This window comes from Leopardus geoffroyi, chromosome B4 (assembly GCF_018350155.1).
Source record: "Leopardus geoffroyi isolate Oge1 chromosome B4, O.geoffroyi_Oge1_pat1.0, whole genome shotgun sequence".
NCBI lineage: Eukaryota > Metazoa > Chordata > Mammalia > Carnivora > Felidae > Leopardus > Leopardus geoffroyi.
In genome coordinates this window covers 65,199,388-65,221,407 of record NC_059341.1, presented here as the reverse complement: position 1 = coordinate 65,221,407, position 22,020 = coordinate 65,199,388, and the positions used below count along the sequence as shown (strand labels likewise).

The following is a 22,020-nucleotide window of genomic DNA, read 5'->3' as shown; positions in this document are numbered from 1 at the left end:
AGTGTCCACACGTGCCTATCCTCATTTATCATCTGAATATCTTCATGTTGTTTGCCCATTTTCTAGTGAGATTGTTAGGGTTTTCGTTTTCCTGTTCAGTTTTGAGAGGTCTTTATATATCCTAGATAGAGTTCTTTGTCAAACATTGGGTTCTCAAATATTTTTCCAGCCTATAGCTTGTCTTTTTGCCATTTTAACAGTCACAAAGCCAAAAGTTTTAAACTGATGAAATCCTACTTATCCATTTTTTGCTTTTATGATTTATGCTTTTGGGATCATGGTTAAGAACTTTTTGGTAAGTCCTAGGTCTAGAAGATTTTCTTCTAGGTTTTCTTTTAAAAGTTTTATAGTTATGGGGCAGCTGGGTGGCTCAGTTGGTTGAGTGTCTGACTTCGGCTCAGGCCATGATCTCACAGTTCGTGAGTTTGAGCCCCACGTTGGGCTCTATGCTGACAGCTCAGAGACTGGAGCCTGCTTCAGATTCTGTGTCTCCTTCTCCTTCTGCCCCTCCCCACTCACGTTCTGTCTCTCTCTCTCTCAAAAACAGACACACATTGTTCAAAAAAATTTTTTAAAAGTTTACAGTTTTATGTCTTACGTTTAAATTAATGACTTATTTTGAGTTAATTCACATATATAGTCTAAGGTTTAGGTTGAAGTTATTTTTTTTTCCATAGATATCCAATTGCTCTAATATTATTTGTTTAAAAGACACACTGCATTACTTTTGCACCTTTAGCAAAAGCCCCCTACTTGTGTGGGGCTAAATCTGGGTTTTCAATTCTGTCGCACTGACCTATTTGTTTCTCACTCTGACAATACCAGTCTTGATTACTGTAGCTACATAATGCTTAGAGTGATTCTTCCCGCATTATGCTTCCTTCTCAAAACTGTTTTTTTTTTTTTATTTTAATTTTTTAGCTGTTTTGGTTACTTTGCCTTTCCGTGTAAATTTTTAGAATAATCTTATCTACACCCATAAAAAATCTTGCTATGGAACTGTATTAAACCTACATACAGCAATTTGGGAGAACTGTCATCTTTATTAAGAGTCTTCCAATCCACAAACACAATATGTCTTAGATTTTTATTTCTTTCTTTTATTTCTGTCATCAGCACTTTGTAGTTTTCATGGGTATATCTTTTAAAAACAACCCAAACAATGACCCAGAAATAGCTTATAAATGCTACCAAAATAAAAAGTGATAGGCCAAACAGGTTTTGGAAATCAAAGAGATCTGGAGTAACTAAAATTAAAAATCAGGAATCGCATAAACACATTTATTTGGGGCAAATAAGCAGATTTTGCTGAAAGGCTGGCTTCACATAATTTACAAAGAAATAAAAAGGCACCACAGGGAATTTTGCAAGTAAAACTGTAAAAAGGACAGATTGGAAGCTTAAAGGATAGAGTACATACCCTCTAGTTATATGCAGCACTTCTTCCCTTTATGGATTATATTTCTTCTATGTATCAAACCTGTGCATTACATGTGCATGTTATCGTCTTCTAAACTGTTGGTCATGAGTATCATGCCAGGGAAGTTTGACAATGGCATCTAGAAGGATTCTTCTAAACACATGTAGCATGTCATCTTATCCATACTATCCATAATTTCCCTCCTGAATAGGTCACTCCACCAGACTTGGTAGGGTATGAGGAGAGTAAGGAAGAAAAACATAAAGAGAAGAATCAAGGAAAGAACAAAAAAGGAGGAAGTACATTACTAGTCAACTTGACAACTACTTACATGTAGGAGAGTGAAAAACTAAAAGTAAGGGGAAGTAGGGCTGCCCCATTTTTACAAATGATCAAATTAGAGAAAAAATATTCAACTTATGTTTAACAATATCTTATCAGTATTATTAAGATAATGTACAACCCAAACCAGAGGTGCGTGGGTGGCTCAGTGGGTTAAGCGGATCCAACTCTCAATTTTGGCTCAGGTCATGATCTCACGGTTGTGAGATTGAGCCTGGTGTCGGGTTCTGTGCTGAGCATGGAGCCTGCTTGGGATTCCCTCTCACCCTCTCTCTCTGCCCCTCTCCACTCGCTCACTCAATCTCTCTTTCAAAATAAATAAACATTAAAAAAAAAAATAAAGATTATAACCCAAACCAAAAGCATTCAATCAAATGTTCAATTCTAAGCAAAAATAGGAACTAAAGGTCAAAGATTTAATACCAGTCAGATTCTATTAATTTTAAAATATGCCTGTAAGGCGTATTTAAACTCTGTTGAATCACTATTGCAATAAAGCACTAAGTCTGATTTTTTTTTTTTTTTTTGATGGAGTTCCAATGTGGATAGAGAAAAATTTACTAACATAAGTGCTTTACACATTCAGGAAGCCACTTATGAGCCTGTATGAGCAAACTTCATACATAATTTGGGTGAATAAGCAGAACGAGAGGGAGTTTCTGCCATCGGTCTTGTCCTCTCTTACCAATCTGGAAACAGCTGCAAAAGCTCCAAATGGTAGAAAATCTTGGGAATTCTTTCCCCCCACTATTCACTTCTGCCTTTACCACAATCATTTCTACAATGCAGTGAGTTTGCCTTTCATTGTTCACAACTCCTGAATAGCATTTAGTCCTGACTCTAGGGAGGAAAGTCTATATAAAGGGGTTATTTCTCTACCTTTGATAATATATAAGACAACCTTTACCAAAAATAACTAGCTCAATTTTCAGACCAATTAAAATATATAAATGCATTCAGACATCCCTGTCACATACAAATCTTGGCATAACCCAAGTGCTAAAGACTATATTCTGTTAATGAGTTTAATTCCATGGGAAAAAAAATGACTTTTGTCAACCAGTGAAATACAACATTTAAAATCTCCACAGGGGTGCCTGGGTGGTTTAGTCAGTTGAACGTCCGACTCTTGATTTCGGCTCAGGTTGTGATCTCAGTTTGTGGGTTCAGGCCCCGCATCAGGCTCTACGCTGACAGAAGCAGAGCCTGCTTGGGATTTTCTCTCTCCCTCTCTCTATGCCCCTTCCTGACTTGCACTCTATCTCAAAATAAACATTTAAAAAAATATAATTTCCACAAACACACTGAATTCTACTCCTGTTAACTGAAACTTAAATTAAAAAAAAAAAAAAGAAAAATCTGATGAGGTTTTCCCACTGCTTTGATTAAAACACACATACACAAGTAAAATTTTTAAATAATAATAAAAAAATAAAATTTCCACAAATATTGAGAGGCTAGTTATATGTAAATGTTTCTCTTAGCCTCCTTCCAAAGCTTGAAACTTTCTCCAACTAACAATTACTTTCCACCAACTTATAACTTAAGCCAAGAGTGCCTTTCCAATACTACAAACAAACAAACAAATAAAATATATCCCTAACAGACTGGAGCGGGTTGATGACAGCCTCAAATTCTTTGCCACTATTTTCATACCAAGAGGTAGGGTCATTTATCACCTCTTTGAATGACTCCATCCAACAGAAAAGAACAGAAATGACATTGCACCAGCTCTGAGCTAAATCTTTAAGAGGTCTGGCAATTTCTGCTTCCTTCTTTTTGGAGTCCAGCTGCCACATTATGAGAAAGTCCAAAGAGCCACATGCATGAGAAAGGCTTCCATAGAAGAGAATGAAGGTCCAGCTGACAACTCCAGCTAAGATCACAGCTGACAGTCAACAGTCAACACCAAGTTGCCAGCCCTGTAAGTGAGCGACCTTGGAAATAAATCTTCCAGCTCTAATCACGCTGTCCCAGCAAACAGCACACAGACCAGAAAGGAGCCATCCTTACCAAACCCCAGCCAGATCCCAAAGCTGTGAGCAAGAAAATAGTTGTTGCCTTAAGCCATGAAATTTGACGGTGATTTGTTAGGCAGCAATAGATAACAAAATTTGGTACCAGAAGTGGGACTGTAACAAAAACCTAAAATCTATACCAGCTTGAGTCTCAGTGATGGGCAGAATCAAGAAGGGTCTCTAGGAGACAGTTAATAAAGATCTGAAAAACAAGAAGAAATGCCGCTGGTGGCTAAAGAAAGGGAGCCTACATCCTGCACCGACAGAATAACTAGCAAACCCAAAGCATGCAATAGCACGGAAATAGAAAGGGCACCTAACGGGCTCATGCATCAGACTAAGGAGAATTTCAGCAAGAATGCTGAAAGTACTAAGTGGTTCATGTTAGCTGCCTATGATAAAATACAGGAGTAGTGAGATGAACTAAAAAGGAACCGTTTGGTTCCTTTTCAAGAAGAATTTAGAGGAAATATAGAGGAGCCAAACTTGATGGGTTCAAAATAAAACCATTCCTCATTTCAGCATCTTAGCACAAAGTAAGCTCAAAGTGAGACATGGCTCAAGGCCAAGATAAATCCTGTGCTGCCAGTAAGATGTGGCCTCAACCTTTTTTGAGCTATCAAAGATGTTAGGTGCTTGGTTCCTCATAGACTATGTTAGACCAGTGGTTCTAAAACTCTGTGTGCACCAGACTCAGCTGGGGTTGAGGCATGGGTGTTAAAACCCAGACTGCTGCACCCAATTTTCAGGTCTTGAATGGGGTCTGACCTCTGTAGTCTCCAGGTGATATTAATGCTGCTGCTACAGAGACCACACTTTGCAAATCACAGAGCTAGACCAAAAGGCTTTGAAGAATTTTCAGTGTGATTCTAAGAACCATCTCTCCTAGACAGTAGAGCTCGTAAGACTCTTAAAGACATTTTCATATAACCCCTGACTTAAAGGTAGTTCAAGGTAGACCCCTGTCTCAAAGAGATTTGTGGGAATGGTTTGTAATGTTGTGAACCCAAAGAGATCTGTGAGAATACACATAAAAACTCTGAAAAACATATCAACGGAAAGAGCATTGGTGTGGACTAAAGAGACATTTCAAAATGAAAAATACCAGGGCCCTTATTCAGACAGGAAGAGGCTACAAACATAAGTCATTTCTTATGGAAAAGTAAGATTCAGAGGACATAACCAAGAGCCTAGAGGGCGGAGACCAGAGCCACGAAGAACCACCCCAGTTAGAACCTTTTCACGAAACCATTGACATTTACCTAGCTGGATTTTAGAACCGCTGTGGACCAGGGAGGGCTAGGTGTCTCCCATTTCCCTGTTCTGTGTTTTCAAAAAAAAAAAAATAACAGCATTACTGAGATATAATTCACCTACCATATTATTTACCCAAAGTTTGCAACTCAGGTTTTTAGGATATTCACAGATACAAGCAAGTTACTTTTAAAAAATTCCATTACCGGGGCGCCTGGGTGGCTCAGTCAGTTAAGCATCCGACTTTGGCTCAGGTCATGATCTCGCGGTCCGTGAATTTGAGCCCCGCATCGGGCTCTGTGCTGACAGCTCAGGGCCTGGAGCCTGTTTCAGATTCTGTGTCTCCCTCTCTCTGCCCCTCCCCCGTTCATGCTCTGTCTCTCTCTGTCTCAAAAATAAATAAAAGTTAAAAAAAAAATTTAAAAAAAATTCCATTACCTCAAAAGAAACCTGTACTCTTTAGTTATCACCCCCATATACCCATCCCACCCATATACTCAGCTCTAAGAAGCTGCTAATCTACTTTGTCTTTATAGATTTGCCCATTCTGGACATTTCATATTGATGGAATCATACACTATGTGGTCTCCGTGACCCACTTCTTGTACCTAGCACATTTTCAAGGTTCATCCACGTTGCAATATGTATCAGTACTTCATTCCATTGTATGGATACACTACATTTCATGTATCTGTTCATCAGTTGATAGATATTTGGGTTGTTTCCACCTTTTGGCTATTATAACCTTATGTTATATTCCTGTACAAGTTTTGGGTGGGCATATGTTTTCTCTTGGATATACACTTAGGAAAGGTCAAATGCTAACTATGTTTAACCTTTTGTGGAACTGCCAGACTGTTTCCAAAGCAATGGCATCATTTTACATCTCCACCAGCAGTGTATCCTTGTGACTTCTCCACAGCCTCTGATGCCTTTTTGAAGGGGAGCGTCTGTGGCAATTTTCCTGTCCCTGCCTTGCCATTGCATGTTGGGTCAGGGGAGGAGAGCAAATAATTTGTGCCTTTAGTTCACAGGTATTTGGTTGAGAACAGCTGCACCAAAAGAGCCTCATCTGTACCTGGACCTGACATAAATGAGCTCCTGGACTCAAGCTAACATAGCAATAGAGCAAGACTTGTGGGAGTCTTGGGTGTGGGCGAGTGCAGTGTGCACGTGGGTGAGTGGCCAGAGTGTGCCCTGTGGTAAATTGCTGTTCTGGTGATCACCTCCAATGAACCACCCTTGTAGGTATCCACTCCTTGTGGGGTTCTTTCCCACATGGACTCTGGGCTGGGCCGATTACTGCTTGAACCATCAGACAATGACAAAAATGATGCAGTGCCAGTTGTAGGCCTAGCCCTTAACTGCTTGGGCAGCATCCTCTTCTTCCATTTGGAACCCAGATACCACAAGGCAACCTAAGCCGCCACTGGGTCCTAGCTGATCTCCCCAACCAAGACTCAGAGGACCACAGCCATCCCAGCATCCAGATGATACCGCAAAAAAACAGAACCTCCTGGACAACTCAGTGAGTCACGAGATAAATTGCTGTTTTAGACTATCTGGTTTTGGAGTGGTTTGTTACACTGCCATAAATAACCCCAACAAGTCCCTTTTAGTGGCATTTTAAGCTTCACTTCTCTCTAGGCATGACAGACTAAATTATAAAGAAATATACTGTGCAGTAAACTTTTTTCCCCCTCTAAAAGCTTAATCTATTGTACTTAGGATCAATTCAGCAATCATTGAAGCATATGAAATACACCTTCTAAGTCTCAGGAGAATTTCCTTAGAGTCTATCTTAGAGTGTAAGTGACTAATAGTGACAAGAACTTAAAAGTTTCCATTTTCAGTAAAAAACAATAAGCAGCTGCACAAGCCATCAAAGAGGACTGGCTACGGATGGGAATCTCAGCATCAGCTGACATCTCCTGGTGCTCAGCAAGGCACACGAGGATCACAGACAAATGTGAGGAAAGTCCCTGAGTATCAGATAAATTCACCACAGGCATTCGGAAGACAGGCGAGGGATAGACAAATGCCAAGCAGTCTGTGGTAATGGCCAGAATTCCTCAAGGCACAGTCACGGGGTTAAGATGGCAGGTCTTTTGAAGCCAGTTGTTATGGCAACCAGAAAGGATTTTTAACATCAGTGACACCAGTAAGAATTTCTAAACTCTTATGCTATGTTTTCTCTTATGCTGACACGGCTGCTGTCCTTTTGCTTAGCTCCTCTTTCTTTATTCTTATTTTTAATGTTTGAGAGAGAAACAGAAAGTGTGTATGTGACTGGGGGAAGGGCAGAGAGAGAGGGAGACAGAATCCCAAGCAGGCCCTGCACTGTCAGCACAGAGCCCAATGCGGGGCTCCATCTCATGGCCATGAGATCATGACCTGAACCAAAATGAAGAGTCTGACACAACTGAGCTACCCAGGCACCCCTGCTCCTCTGGATTTAACGGGCTCTCACATGTCTGCTCCAGTCACCCTTGACTTTCAGTTCATCTTCTAGATGATGGCATGCAAGGATCCTGGAGGCTTTCTGCATCTCGAGAATACGGACAATAATAAATTGATTATAGCATAGAATTATTCTGATTTTCACAGAATAATGCATTAAAAAGTTCCAGACATATAATAAACTCCCAATATATTACACTATTAATATACTATATGTGCTAACTTTGTACAATTACATCTGCCCTAAAAACAATGACTTTCAAGGAAAAAAATGTAAATAGAGTATCAACTCATTAACCTATTAATAGACACCTCGTTTAAACAAACTGTAGTACAGCTATACAGTGAGATGCTAACGTAGAGGAAATAATAGGGGTGCCTGGGTGGCTCAGTTGATTAAGCATCAGATTTTGGCTCAGATCATGATCTCCCAGTCCGAGAGTTCGAGCTCCACATCAGGCTCTGCACTGACAGCTCAGAGCCTGGAGTCTACTTTGGATTCTGTGTCTCCCTCTCTCTCTGCCCCTCTCCCCTTGTGCTCTGTCTCTCTCAAAAATAAATAAAAGTTAAAAAAAAAATTTTTTTTAAAGAAATAATAAAGGAAGAGGGCTTTGAAAATTTGATATGGAAGATTTCTAATACATACAAATGAAAAAACCAAGTTTAAAGAACATACAATCCCATTTTAAAAAAATGTTTATTTATTTTTGAGAGAGAGAGAGAGAGAGAGAGAGAGACAGACAGACAGACAGACAGCGTGTAAGTCGGGGAGCGGCAGAGAGAGAAGCAGACACAGAATCTGAAACAGGCTCCAGGCTCTGAGCTGTCAACACAGAGACCAACACGGGGCTTCAACTTGGAAACAGCAAGATCATGACCCGAGCTGAAGCTGGACACTCAACTGACTGAGCCACCAAGGCATCCCCATATAAGTCCATTTTAAAAATAAGTATATACTTGGGGTGCCTGGGTGGCTCAGTTGGTTAAGTGTCTGACTTTGGCTCAGGTCATGATCTGATAGCTCATGAGTTCAAACCTTGCATCGGGCTCTGTGCTGACAGCTCAGAGCCTGAAGCCTGCTTTGGATTCTGTGTCTTCCTCTCTCTGCCTCTCCTGTGCTCACACATGTGCTCTTTGTCAAAAATAAACAAACATTAAAAAAAAAAAAAAGCATATACTCTGTAGATGCATAGAAAAAAAATCTGGTAAAAACCACCAGACTCCATGGACACCACAATTTGGGTGGGAATTTCAGTTTCTACAGAATATATTGCTATAATACTTGGTTTTTTAATAATAAGCACATGAGTCTTATAAACAGAAAAACATAAATGTAAAGACCACAGATCCTTCTTTAAAAATATCATGCTTTTACCTGAATTCGTTCACAAGGTTTTCAGCGTTCATTCTTCTTTAGCACTCAGAGCAGCTCAAGTCTGTTTTTAGAACAGTGTCAGAAGCTGCTATATGAGCTGTTTCCTGTATGGGGCAGCTATTTTTAATTAATGAACATTTTGTTGTAAGAGTTCACTGGAAATAAAACCACCAGTCTGCAAGTCAGACTAAAGAAAAGCTTACTCTGTAGAAAGATTTGTTATAAAAACATACTCTAAAAGGCATTTGACAGTATGTAATATTTACTTTATTAATAAAAACTTTATTTCCATAGTGATACTAAGATCCATCTCATTTAAAACTTCCTCAAGGAAACATAAATTCTATTTCATTACTCCTAAAAAAAAAAAAATACAGCATCCTTCCTATCACAGGCACTCAAATGTGAGTTGTGGGGAACATCAGAGGTGAGACAGAAAAGAGATGAATTACAAAAATAGAATAATGGTTTCCAAACATTTATTGACCAACAATGTGAAAATGCTGTTCTATTCTGACTCGAAGAATTAAAATTGGGGTTACTCTATCTGTAAGTATATTAGTAACATAATCGTCCCTTCTAATTAATTAGATTCCCCCCAAGTTTATGAGACAATATGGCTCAAGAGACAGCTACTATAGAAACAAGTTATATTTATTTACCCAGTTCCTCAACCCACGGGTTCACAGCACTACAAGGAGATCTCTCGGAGAGCCAACAGCAGGAACAGTAGGTAAGAACTCAATGGTTAGGGAGCAGCACCAGAGTTCGAAAGGCCCCACCCAAGCCATTCCCCGCCAGAACAAAAATAGGATTTTCCTGCAGATCTAAGAGAAGGTTCGAAGAAGGCCCCTCCTCCCTGCACTGTGTGTAGTAAAGTGTCTGGTCACAAAAACAAGGGTTGATTGTTCTCTTGCCAAACTGTACTCCTCCTGACAGGTGGCAATCCACCCACTTATACTAAACTCTACACATACCCTTTCCACTCACCACTTCCCTAAATTCCTTGCATTTGTAGACTGTTACACAATTTTAAAAGTACTTTCTTATCCATTAATTTAACTCAAGCAGGTTATAGGATTTCTACCTAATACATTGAACAAAAAAATGCTGGCATTTAAAACACATTCTGAGAATGGGATGGTGAAGGCTCTAATGTCCTAAGAAGGCCTTGCTTATAGCACATCCTGCAGAGGGTTGTGATGGTTAATTCTATGTGTCCACTTGGAGGATGTTTTTGGATAAGATTAACATTTAAATCAGTGAATACTGCCAATCAACACCACAATGAGATACCACCTCACATCTCTCAGAATGGTTAGAATTAACAACTCAGGAAAGAACAGATGTTGGTGAAGATGTGGAGAAAGGGGAACCCTTTTACACTGTTGGTGGGAATGCAAACTGGTACAGCCACTCTGAAAAACAGTATATGGAGGCTCCTCAAAAAATTAAAACCAGAGCTACCCTAAGACCCAGCAATTGCACTACTAGGGATGTTGTATCCAAAGGATACAAAAATGCTGAAGGGGCACATATATACATACATACATACCACGTGTGGTTATGCTTCATCCTAACTTCCCCCACTACATCAGCCTTCTCTCATCTTGCAGCCGTCCAATGTGGCCTGCCATCACTGAGCAGCGCCACCCACAGGGCATCGCTGTACATCCACTCACAGAGCTACTTTTCCAGGCTTTACTTCTGGCCCCTCCCACCCATCTTCCCATGAAGATGGTACCCACAGCCTACCCTGACAAGTGCCATGTTGGCACTTACTTTTCTGCCACCAAACCAACATTGTGAAATATTTCTTGCATATAAGCTTTTAAAACATATACTTTCTAGCACTTTCTATCGTCTTTACCTCTTCCTCATCATCTCTCATTTCCACAACATATCCTGCCCTAGGGTCACTTTAGCACTCCAGCTTTTGATCCCTATCACAAATTGAACTTGTTGACAGAATAGGTATTATACACACTTCACAGATGACGACACAGAGGTAGAAAGAGATGAAGTGACTTGTATAAGTTCAGATTATAAGTTAACAACAAAATTACAATTAGGACCCATTTTCTATTAACTTAGTTTAATTTCTGTTATACATGGAGGCTATATAACAGTATCATAAGCATAAGATCTGGAGTCAGGTTATGCTTGCTCTACTACTTATCAAACTATGACCCTCAGGTCTATGAAGCTATTAGTTTATTAATCTAAACTATTAGTGGCTTGATTTCCTCATCTGTAAAAACTAGAGTAGTATTGACTTTCAAGGGGATTTTAAGGAGATTTCCTAAGCTAAAATGGGTAAAACACTTTGAACACTGTCTGACACATAGGAAACTCTTAGTAAACTTTATCCACTCTCCTTATTGTTTATAATTTAATCAGCCTTTCTACGGTTATGGTACAAATGACCTACTTACACTTATCCTTTTTCTTTAATCATTCGTAAAATCTTAAAATTTCAGCTGGATGAGGCCAAATACACTTAAAAGCCACTGATGAATCCACTGTTTATTCCCCTAGCATGGTTTATTGCACTGCATGTCAATAAGTACTTCAAAGAAACTGGACACAGAAAGGAAAAATCACAACTCAGATAACATTTCTACCTGTTGAGCTGGCTAGTTATTGGCTATGTGAAATAGCCAGTCAGTACAGCACTTAATTTTGTCCCTTATGAGGTCATTTTATAGAATGTTGACCAAACACAGTATTTTTTTTATTTTTATTTATTTTTTTTTTCAATATATGAAGTTTATTGTCAAATTGGTTTCCGTACAACACCCAGTGCTCATCCCAAAAGATGCCTTCTTCAATACCCATCACCTACCCTCCCCGCCCTCCCACCCCCCCATCAATCCTCAGTTTGTTCTCAGTTTTTAAGAGTCTCTTATGCTTTGGCTCTCTCCTACTCTAACCTCTTTTTTTTTTTTTTTCCCTTCCCCTCCCCCATGGGTTTCTGTTAAGTTTCTCAGGATCCCCATAAGAGTGAAAACATATGGTATCTGTCCTTCTTTGTATGGCTTATTTCACTTAGCATAACACTCTCCAGTTCCATCCACGTTGCTACAAAGGGCCATATTTCATTCTTTCTCATTGCCACGTAGTACTCCATTGTGTATATAAACCACAATTTCTTTATCCACTCATCAGTTGATGGACATTTAGGCTCTTTCCATAATTTGGCTATTGTTGAGGGTGCTGCTATAAACATTGGGGTACAAGTGCCCCTATGCATCAGGACTCCTGTATCCCTTGGGTAAATTCCTAGCAGGGCTACTGCTGGGTCATAGGGTAGGTCTATTTTTAATTTTTTGAGGAACCTCCACACAGTTTTCCAGAGTGGCTGCACCAATTTGCATTCCCACCAACAGTGCAAGAGGGTTCCCGGACCAAACCCAGTATTGATATGGCGACATTCTCAACTCAAACGGCAAATACACTGCGTGATCCTATTCCTCTGGCATTTTGACCTTGGGCCTCTACCCAACACATTCAATTACTCTGCCCACGTGGATTAATGCTTCTGTGAAGACGTGGGCAGGTGGTCAGAATATCTGAGCTTTCATTTAAATTCTCACACAACCTTTTCAGACCTCAGTATTGACAATAATGATACCACCACCAACCCCCCCCCCCCACTACTTCACAGGTTTTTCAGAAAAACAAAAAACAAAGCAAAACAAAAAAACAGTCAAGACAAACCATAAAAAACAGGCATTTAACTCAGGCTTCCAAGTCTGCTGCACAGAGGGGGAAAAACCGTGTGTGGGGACGGCATCAATGTTTCTCCAAATGAAGGCATCTTACCATTTTATTAGTATTTAATCCACAATAAGAATACTTCTGACACTGATACTTTTTATTTCATATTGTAAAAGGCTTTGTTATGAAGATTTCTCGCAGTAAGGCAGACCCAAATTGACGTTTTTACCCTCCTCTGCTAGCTCTGTGACTTTGAGCAAGCTAGCTAACATTTTAGATTCCTGGGTCTTGTTTGCTTGTTTGCTTTTTGGTACTGGTGGTCTTATTGAACGAAGAAGACAATTTTACCTTTTCTCTCGCAGGGTTATGAGGAGCAAGTGAGGTCACACACACCAAGTTATGAGCAAGGCAGCAGCAGTCAACACTGCTGCCCTACTCCTCCAGCAGTGAGGAGGCAGTCGGTTTCACTCGCGCCTGGATTTCCAAAGCCGTCTAAGTGGATTTGCTAACTGATGGGAGTTAACACAAGAACTGATTCAAGAACTACAAGAAGTAAGTTTAAAACCTACCCACAGAAAAAATAGAGGGTGAGTAAAAGTTTTAGCAACACTGTTAGCTGCGATTCACAGTACCTATGTTGCATTTCCTTTTAGCTCTCACAGCCTTAAATCATATCCCTGGCACAAGAAAGTACAGGGAGAGCTGATAAAAATGACAATGCCTGGGGCACCTAAGTGGTTCAGTTGGTTGAGCACCTGACTCTTGATTTTGGGTCAGGTCATGATACCAGGGTCATGGGATTGAGCCCTGTATCAGGCTCCATGCTGAGTGTGAAACCTGCTTAAGATCCTCTCTCTCTCTTTCCCTCTGCCCCTCTCCCCAACTAATGCTCTCTCCCTCTAAAAACAAACAAAACAAAGCAAACCAAAAAAAAAAAATAACAGAAAAAGAAAAAGAAAAAGGAAATGTCAGTGCCCCATCTGCCTCACCAAGATCTAGGACCCAAACTCACATATTTCAAGAGGTACAGTCTGTAGGAGTGCTCACAATACTGACTCCACCTTTGGCCCTCCATCTTGTTCATGTTTGCTCAATGACCTCTCTTCGGGCTCCGTGTCCCAGGTCCCTTGGACATTGACATACATACCTTAGGGATACCTGCCAAGGCCAGAATGGGTTTAGGCTTATTTCGGCTTCCCAGGAATCTGTTAAAGATAACACAGACTTCCTTCTTTCCTGACGCACAGGAGGTGCCACAAGGTTTGAAGGGTATGCGCAAGCCCTTTGAGATGCATGTCAACTTTTGGTCTCACTACAGTGCGCTTCTGCATGTCCCCTCGCTTCATAAAGTCTGTGGACGAAGGTCTGGATTTTGCTGAGAATAACTCTGAAGCTGCTGTGGATTGTCCTTGCCCTATCTCCCCCCATGTCAGTAAGGTACCCTGAATACAACTCTGTAAAAGATACGCAGTGTCTTTCTTTGTTTCCTGGTCTCCAAGGGCCCTCTCTGTTTGAGAGATACTTCACTATCTCTCCTCCACCTTCTAACACCTTCTCATTTTAAATTTGGCCCTGGATGTGTGCAATCTGCCAAAAAAGAATGTTTTCTTATCATCTTTTTCTCTAAGGCATAAGATTTTTCAAAATGTGGTTTCATCCCATTAGCAAGCCCAGCAGAAAATAGAGTATGTAAGCACACAGAAAGGCTAAGTTTTATCCCAGATACACACATGCTCACACATGCACAAACAGTGTTGTACTGGGTTGTGGTTAAAAAGTTTGAAAATCACTATTCAAAAGCACTGCTTTCCTTTTGAAAACAGGTAACTGACAATAACACTGCTTTTTAAAAGGTCATTGCTATTATAAAAGACAGTTTAAAAGGCTGGACTGTTGGGGCACCTGGGTGGCTCAGTCGGTTAAGCGTCCGACTCTTGATCTCAACTCAGGTCATGATTTCACAATTTGTGAGACTGAGCCCTGTGTCGGACTGCAGTGCCTGCTTAGGATTCTCTTTCTCCCTCTCTCTGCCCCTCCCCCTGCCTCCCTTTCTCTCTCTCTGTCTCAAAACAAATAAACTTACAACGAAATTTAAAAATAAAAGCCTGGACTATTAAAAAGAAAGTTCTTCCTCCTACTGAACACTTCAGTCCAAATGATCATTAAAATGCCCAAATAACTGATATATATCCAAGTCAAGACACATATATGAACGAATCAGTAGGGAGAGGACAGGTACAAAGGAAAAAATATTTTATTAATTCCAGTCATGGTGCTAGATTATATGCCAGGCACACCTCTAGAATTCCCCCTTTAATCCACCTAATCCTGTAAGTATCACAATGTGGTAGCTAGATTTCATAGTTCTTCATTTTAATTCATAACCTAATGAAGGTCATTTTCTTGCAGTCACAGGACGGACAAGGTTGGTCATTACACCTCTTGACCAGCAGTGCCTGATTTAGGCAGAATAGGGTCCACATTCAGGATTATGGATAAAGGTACAATTTAGAACATCCTTCAGTCTCTTAGTTTTCTCCTTAAATAGACTGCGCTCAAAACAATAGCTTAATTGGCACAGAACTGGAACTCAAAGAGCAAGAACAGCCAGTGACTTGCTCTAAGATGTTGGGAAAGCCAATTTCTATGGACCTCTATTTGTACGGCAGAACTTTACAGTTTCTGATTGCTAAGATTTTAATGATTCATGCCTTTAAGAGGACACATTCTAAGGAGCAAATTCTATCCCCAGAAACTTTATCAGAATTAAAATAAGGACATAATTTAAATAAGTAGCAGAAAAACAAACTCTATGGCACAAATTCTTTTCCTGTAGCATCCTGACTGCCTATACCCTCTCCCACCTCCACAAGAATGGCTGACCTGGCCTCCTAACCTTATACGTCTGCCTAGAATTCTTGCCTGTCCTGCCACCTAGTGGCAGCAAAGATTCACATGACCAGAGCAAATGATGACTCTTGTGTCCAAAGGCTGTTCCCTCAGCCACCTTCTGAGAATGACTGTCCCCTTGGGACTCTGGCCTTCAGATGCCTCCTACCTCACAAAAAAACTGGTCTTCATTAGGGCAAACTTAATTTCCAGAGGAGCCATCAATTGAGAAGCCACTATATTTGCTAATATTTGTTTAAATGGTAAAACATACAGATGGGATTTTAAAGAGACTCAAAGACTCATACAAGTAGAAAATGATCTCTTCAAAGATATCATCCATCTCTTGGGGGCACCTGGGTGGCTCAGTTGGTTAAGCGTCCAACTTCAGCTTAAGTCATGATCTCCTGATCTCATGGTTCGTGAGTTTGAGCCCCACATTAGGCTTTCTGCTGTCAGTGCAGAGCCCACATAGGATCCTCTGCCTGCCCCTACTCCATCCCTCCCCGCCCCCACACTCTCTATCTCTCTCAAAAATAAGTAAACATTACAAAAATAAAAAATAAATGAAAAATAAAAGAAATTATCCATCTACTGGATTCAAGGGCACTGTGCTACACAACTCTGGGGGTCTGAAGGAGCATTCACAACCTAGCATATATGAAGGGCACGCCATGGACTATTCGCATATGCCCAAGAGCTCTGATAAGACTCGTTACTATCCAAAACTTGCTATACAAAACTTGTCAGAATTCCCCCTTACTTCTTTCTTTGCATCAGGAGACTCCTGGCCTTATATGCAAAACTAAGCTCCAGAAATGCTTACTTATTTAAAAAAAATCTTCAAACAAACCTTTAACAATCCTTATTAGTAAGGGGTCAAATGGCCGGTAGCTTCTACAGCTCTCTGTTGGTTCCCACTTTACATTCAAAATAGAAAAACTCTCTGTGGGGAATGGGCAAGTAGGTGAAAGGGATTAAGAGGTACCAACTTCCAGTTATAAACAAAGTCGTGGGGATGAAAAGTACAGCATAGGGAATATAGTCAATAATATTGTAACAATTTTATATGGTGACAGATGGTAGCTGCACTTACGATGAGCACAGCCTAATGTACAGAGTTGCTGAATCACTATGTTGTACACCTGAAACTACAGTAACATTGTGTCTCAACTGTAACATCAATAACAAGAGTTAAAACAATAAGAAAAACTCTCTGTGAATGATTTCCTGATGCTTAGCCAAAAAGGGATAAAGCAGCATAGGGGTATTTAACACATTTCCTTTCTTTTAATCAAGTTGCCCCTTCCCAGAAGGGAGGAAATGGCAGTTAATCCCCTTTGTGTGTCTATGATTTTTTTTTTTTAATTGTTTCAGTGATAGGCAGAGAAGTTCAGAAAAAAGAGGAGAATCTGTATTAAGAATGTACCATGTGGAGCGCCTGGGTGGCTCATTCGGTCAAGCCTCCCACTTCGGTTCAGGTCATGATCTCACAGCTCGTGAGTTCGAGCCCCAGTTGTGCTCCGTGCTGACAGCTCGGAGAGTGGAGCCTGCTTCAGTTTCTGGGTCTCCCTGGCTCTCTGCTCCTCCCCCACTCGTGCTCTCTTTCTCTTTCTCAAAAATAAATGAGCATTAAAAAAATTGTTTTAAAAAGAAGCTACCATGTGACAGACACCAAGCTAAGGCTTTCATATATAATATATGTGTATGTCTATATATATATATATATATATATATATATATATATAGACATACACACACACACAGAGGTTATCTTTCCCAAGAAAAATTAGAGCAATGGTAGCACACTCAGAAGTCAATCCCCACTTTGTCAGTTACTGGGGGTACAACCTTGAAAACATATATAAATTCTCTGAAGCCTAGTTTCCTCCAATGTCATATGGGAACGATACGTTCTATAATGTGCACTAACAGCTATGCACCGTGCCTGGCGTGTGTTGATTGCATTCTCTCCCTTATCACACTGGCTATATTTTCTTGAAACTACTGGAGTCATGGGGGGCGGGAGGGTGGGCAGCTTCAGAGAACTAGAGTCCCAAGTATTTCTGCACTTACAAACTGTCTCCAGCCTTTTGTCTATTTTAAAAAATATTTGCTGAGGAGTCTGGGTGGCTCAGTCGGTTAAGCATTCAACTTCGGCTCGGGTAATGATCTCACAGTTTGTGGGTTCAAGCCCCATGTCAGGCTCTGTGCTGACAGCTCAGAGCCTGGAGCCTGCTTCAGATTCTGTATCTCCCTCTGTCTCTGCCCCCTGCCCCGACTCGTGCTCTCTCTCAAAATACAAATAAATGTTAAAAAATTTTGTTTTAAATAGTTGGAAACTTATTATTTTGAAAATTAAGTTTCATTTTGAATGTAAGCATAAGGTAGCTTCCTCACAGATGAAAAATAAATAAGCAGAAAAAGAAATAATGCATCATTGAATTTGACAATTACCAGAAAAAGGCAAACCATGGATTAAGCTGTAACAACATTTAAGGCTGCCACATGGAGAATGGAAAAGTGAATTTTCTAGCAACTTTCCTATGAAAGATATGCAGTGTTTACTTGTTATTAACCACCTGACATTACGCAGAAACCAAACCAAATTTATCAGAAAAAGGTCATAGTTAAAACCTTTAAAAAGACAGAAAATAAAAAAATTTAAAAAAAAAAAAAAAAAAGAAAAAGGGGCGCCTGGGTGGCGCAGTCGGTTAAGCGTCCGACTTCAGCCAGGTCACGATCTCACGGTCCGTGAGTTCGAGCCCCGCGTCAGGCTCTGGGCTGATGGCTCAGAGCCTGGAGCCTGTTTCCGATTCTGTGTCTCCCTCTCTCTCTGCCCCTCCCCCATTCATGCTGTGTCTCTCTCTGTCCCAAAAATAAATAAACGTTGAAAAAAAAAATTAAAAAAAAAAAAATAAAAAAAATAAAAAAAATAAAAATAAAAAGACAGAAAATAATAGTCACAGGGCAGAGGGCATCAACTGGGAACAAGCAGATACTTGCATTTAAAAAATATATAGCATTCTTAAAATTCCCCCAGGAAGGTTTTTGTTTGCTTTACAGCATCTCTCAGTACTCTGTGCAAATATGTGAATTCCACTTCTGCTAGTTGTATAAATTCACAGCAAATAAATAATGTACCTGGCAAAAAGACATCAAAAGAAATAAACAAATGAATCAAGGGAAATATTACTACTAAACTCATCAAGTAAAAGCCTCTTAAGCTCTGAGGCAGTTTTCATTATCTTGTTAGCTTCTAAGACTGAAGAAATCATTTGAAAACTTTTATTACAAGCCTGGAGATACAGAAGGAGACATGAAAACCTTCATCTGACAAGGGCTTAATTAAATGCATCAGTAAATCTTGTATTTACATCAGTTTTAGTTGCTTGAATAGTGCTTATGTTCCCCCCCCCCCCCCCATATGTTCCTGATTCAAAACAGGACTGCTTTCCAAAGGAAAAATATTTTCCCTAACTGGAATATTCTATTATCACACAAAAGCTTAGAAAAATCAGTATTAACTTTGAACACGATGAATAATTTTTGGACCCTCAGACACAGGAACAAGTAACACACATCATACATAATTACTACAAATACAACTTCATAACAAATTCACTAGTAATCTACTGGAGAAAATGAGTTACTTGTATTCTTTATCTCAGTTAAAAGCATTTTAAAATGCCCAGCTATTCAATATAAACAATATATAGAAAGCCCATGAATTTTTAAGAGACCTAGGCTGAAATAGTCAATCTGCAATACAGTAATTGTGATCTTGGACATGCTATTTCATTTCTCTCAGTTTCACTGTCTATAAAATGATAATATCTATTTCACAGGATTATCATTAACATCATGAAATATATACAGAGGAAACCATAAGGTCTACAGTACCTTGTGGAATCTAAATAGATCCTAAATAACCAACCTTTCTTTGCCTTAGTTTTTCAGCATCTTTCTCGAAACCAATCCTCCCAATTTTTTTTTTTATACAACCCATTAAAACTTCTGACTCTGCACCCCAGGACATGACCATTTATAAATTACCCATTACTACTGTACTAATGTATTAAAAAATACACAAAAGTAGAACTTTTAATAAGAGGCTCTAAAGATAAAATGAAAAGCTGTTTATTTTTAATTTTTTAAAGTTTATTCACTTTGAGAGAGAGAGAATGTGTGTGTGTGTGTGTGTGTGTGTGTGTGTGTGTGTGTGTATACACAAGTCGGGGAGGAGCAGAGAGAGAGGGAGAGAGAATCCCAAGCAGGCTCTGCATCATCAGCACAGAACTCCCAACCGGTAAGATTGTGACCTAAGCCAAAGTCGGATGTTTAACCAACTGAACCACCCAGGAGCCCTGAAAAGCAGTCTTGGCTTCATATTACTTAATATCTCAAAGCATGGTAAAGCTTAAGTCAAAATTCATACTTCACACTGGATGTACATCCAGACTTCAGAGAGTCTTTGTGATAATTCTGATTTTATTTTTTTTGTCACCTATTTGTCCTGTCGGGTTAAATAGTCACTGTTTTTGCCTTATCATGTGACTCAGAACTACTAGAAATGTAAACTCTACTATTTACTTGTTTATTTGGGTTTTATTTTTAGGCTTATCTTCAAACTGTGGTTTCCTTAAGAGTATTTTTACATTCATGCACCATTTTGTGAGAGTTTAAAGCTAGACAATATATTCTGTAAGTCCACTGAACCAACCACACGCAAACTACAAAGTTCAGGATGCCTGGGTGGCTCAGTCGTTAAGCATCTGACTTCAGCTCAGGTCATGATCTCACAGTTCGTGAGTTTGAGTCCCACATCCCATGAGCACAAGCCCTGCTTGGGGTGAACTCCAGCCCCTCTCTCTGCCCTTCTTGGGATTCTCTCTTTCTCTCTGCCCCTCTCTCATGTAAGCCCTCCCCCCACCCCCCACCACCCCAGCCTCTCTCTCTCTAAAAAAAAAAAAAAAAAGTTCAGCAAAATACGAAAAGCAAAAAACAAACAAAAACTCCCTGCCATGCCTTTTGAGTCATAGAATTGCCTTTCTCTTTTCAGGAAGCCTTATCTACCACATGGATGTGAATATGTGACATTCAGACTAGGAAGCCACTATCAACATATACAATAACTAAGATGACATTTCAGCATACATTATAAATGCTGGTAAAGATTTTTAAAAAAGAAATCGAAGTTCGAATATTTTCTCCTAACACCTGGATTGTCTTACATATCCCCAAGTATACACACACTTTACACCCCACTTGGCCTTAAACTTTTAATACAGCCTCCTCCAGTCTATGCTCTGCATGGCCTCAAACTGTTAACCTTTCTAAATTATAAGTCTCATCATGTTACCCACTCCCTTCTCAGATATCCTCCATGGCACAACTCCTTACAGGGTAAATCCAAACCCTTTAGCCTTGCATACAAAGTCTATGATATGGAGAAGGATTTTGATGAGGGAGCATAAGGCACGCTGAGGACAAAGTTCAAGTTAGCAGCCCCCTCCCAGGAGTGTGCTATGTGTGATATTCCTTGGACACTTCCAGCTGCCCAAGAACAGGAAAGGACAAAGAAAACAAATAGTTAAACTGATAAGAGTCTTCACCAGTTTAAAAGAAAAAGGCAATCCCATCAATAGCCTAAAGTCCAGGAACTCCTTACTGTCTTAATGTTGATGCTTTGCTAGAGGGAAAAACAACCTTAGCTTGACAACAGCTAGGCCTCTAGTCATCTGTGAGTCTTTAGCCTATGAAAATCTCTTTGAAAACTTCCTTTTTGACTTTACCTCCCTCAACTCCATGGTATATAACCAGTCATTCTTCACAACCCCAGTGCAGCTCTTTCCGCCCACTTCCAAGAATTCTTTCTTGGCCATCAGCTCTGAACTCCCCCATCACCCCCAAAATTTCATATCATCTATACACAGCTTTTCCTCTTAGCAATGCCCACACTAAGGCTTATCCTAGAGCCCCACCAAATTGTTAGATGTTTTTAACACGTGGTCTTGCATAGTTTCACCCATTCAGCAAGCATTTATTGGCTATCTATTATATGCCAGGCATTGGGGAAGATAAAGACCCAGTCATTGCCCAGATTTCCAGCACAATAATCAAATAAATAAGATTCCAGCATAATGTAAAAAGTACTCTAATGGAGATTTATGCAAAGTATTATGAAAGCCTGGGGTTGGGATGCTTCTTAGCTCCTTTTGTCAGGTAGGTGTTATCTCCTTCACCCAGAGTATACTAACCTCCCTTATTCCTTGTTCAATAACCTCTTACTAATCCTTGTAATGTCCATTTTTACTTCATAAACTGGCCTGGAAAGATTTTGTGACTTCTTCCCAGTAGCTGCTATATCACTGAGTCAAATTGTTATAAACAACACTTACTGCTGTATTATTATGACATTTTCAATGCAACTTTTGTGGAAAGGTAAATCTTCAAATGTTAAAAAAATAGCTGGCAAAGCTGCAAAATAATGATTCCATCTAATGACAACTAGCAAACTTTTAAAGTTAAGATTAGCCATT

General features: G+C 39.8%; 1 protein-coding gene and 1 long non-coding RNA gene across 7 annotated transcripts in view; one reads left to right on the top strand and one right to left on the bottom strand.

The window, feature by feature from the left end:
- Nucleotides 1–22,020, bottom strand: part of FGD4 (FYVE, RhoGEF and PH domain containing 4) — a 248,462-nt gene that overhangs the window by 179,214 nt on the left and 47,228 nt on the right. The window lies entirely within an intron of this gene.
- Nucleotides 5,706–21,071, top strand: LOC123591547. Of its 2 annotated transcripts, XR_006709402.1 has the most exons (4): nt 5,706–6,562; nt 9,461–9,602; nt 12,952–13,141; nt 20,541–21,071. It is a non-coding gene; the product is annotated as an uncharacterized LOC123591547 (long non-coding RNA). The 2 variants fall into 2 exon arrangements; XR_006709401.1 differs by lacking the exon at nt 20,541–21,071 and having other exon boundaries at nt 12,952–13,403.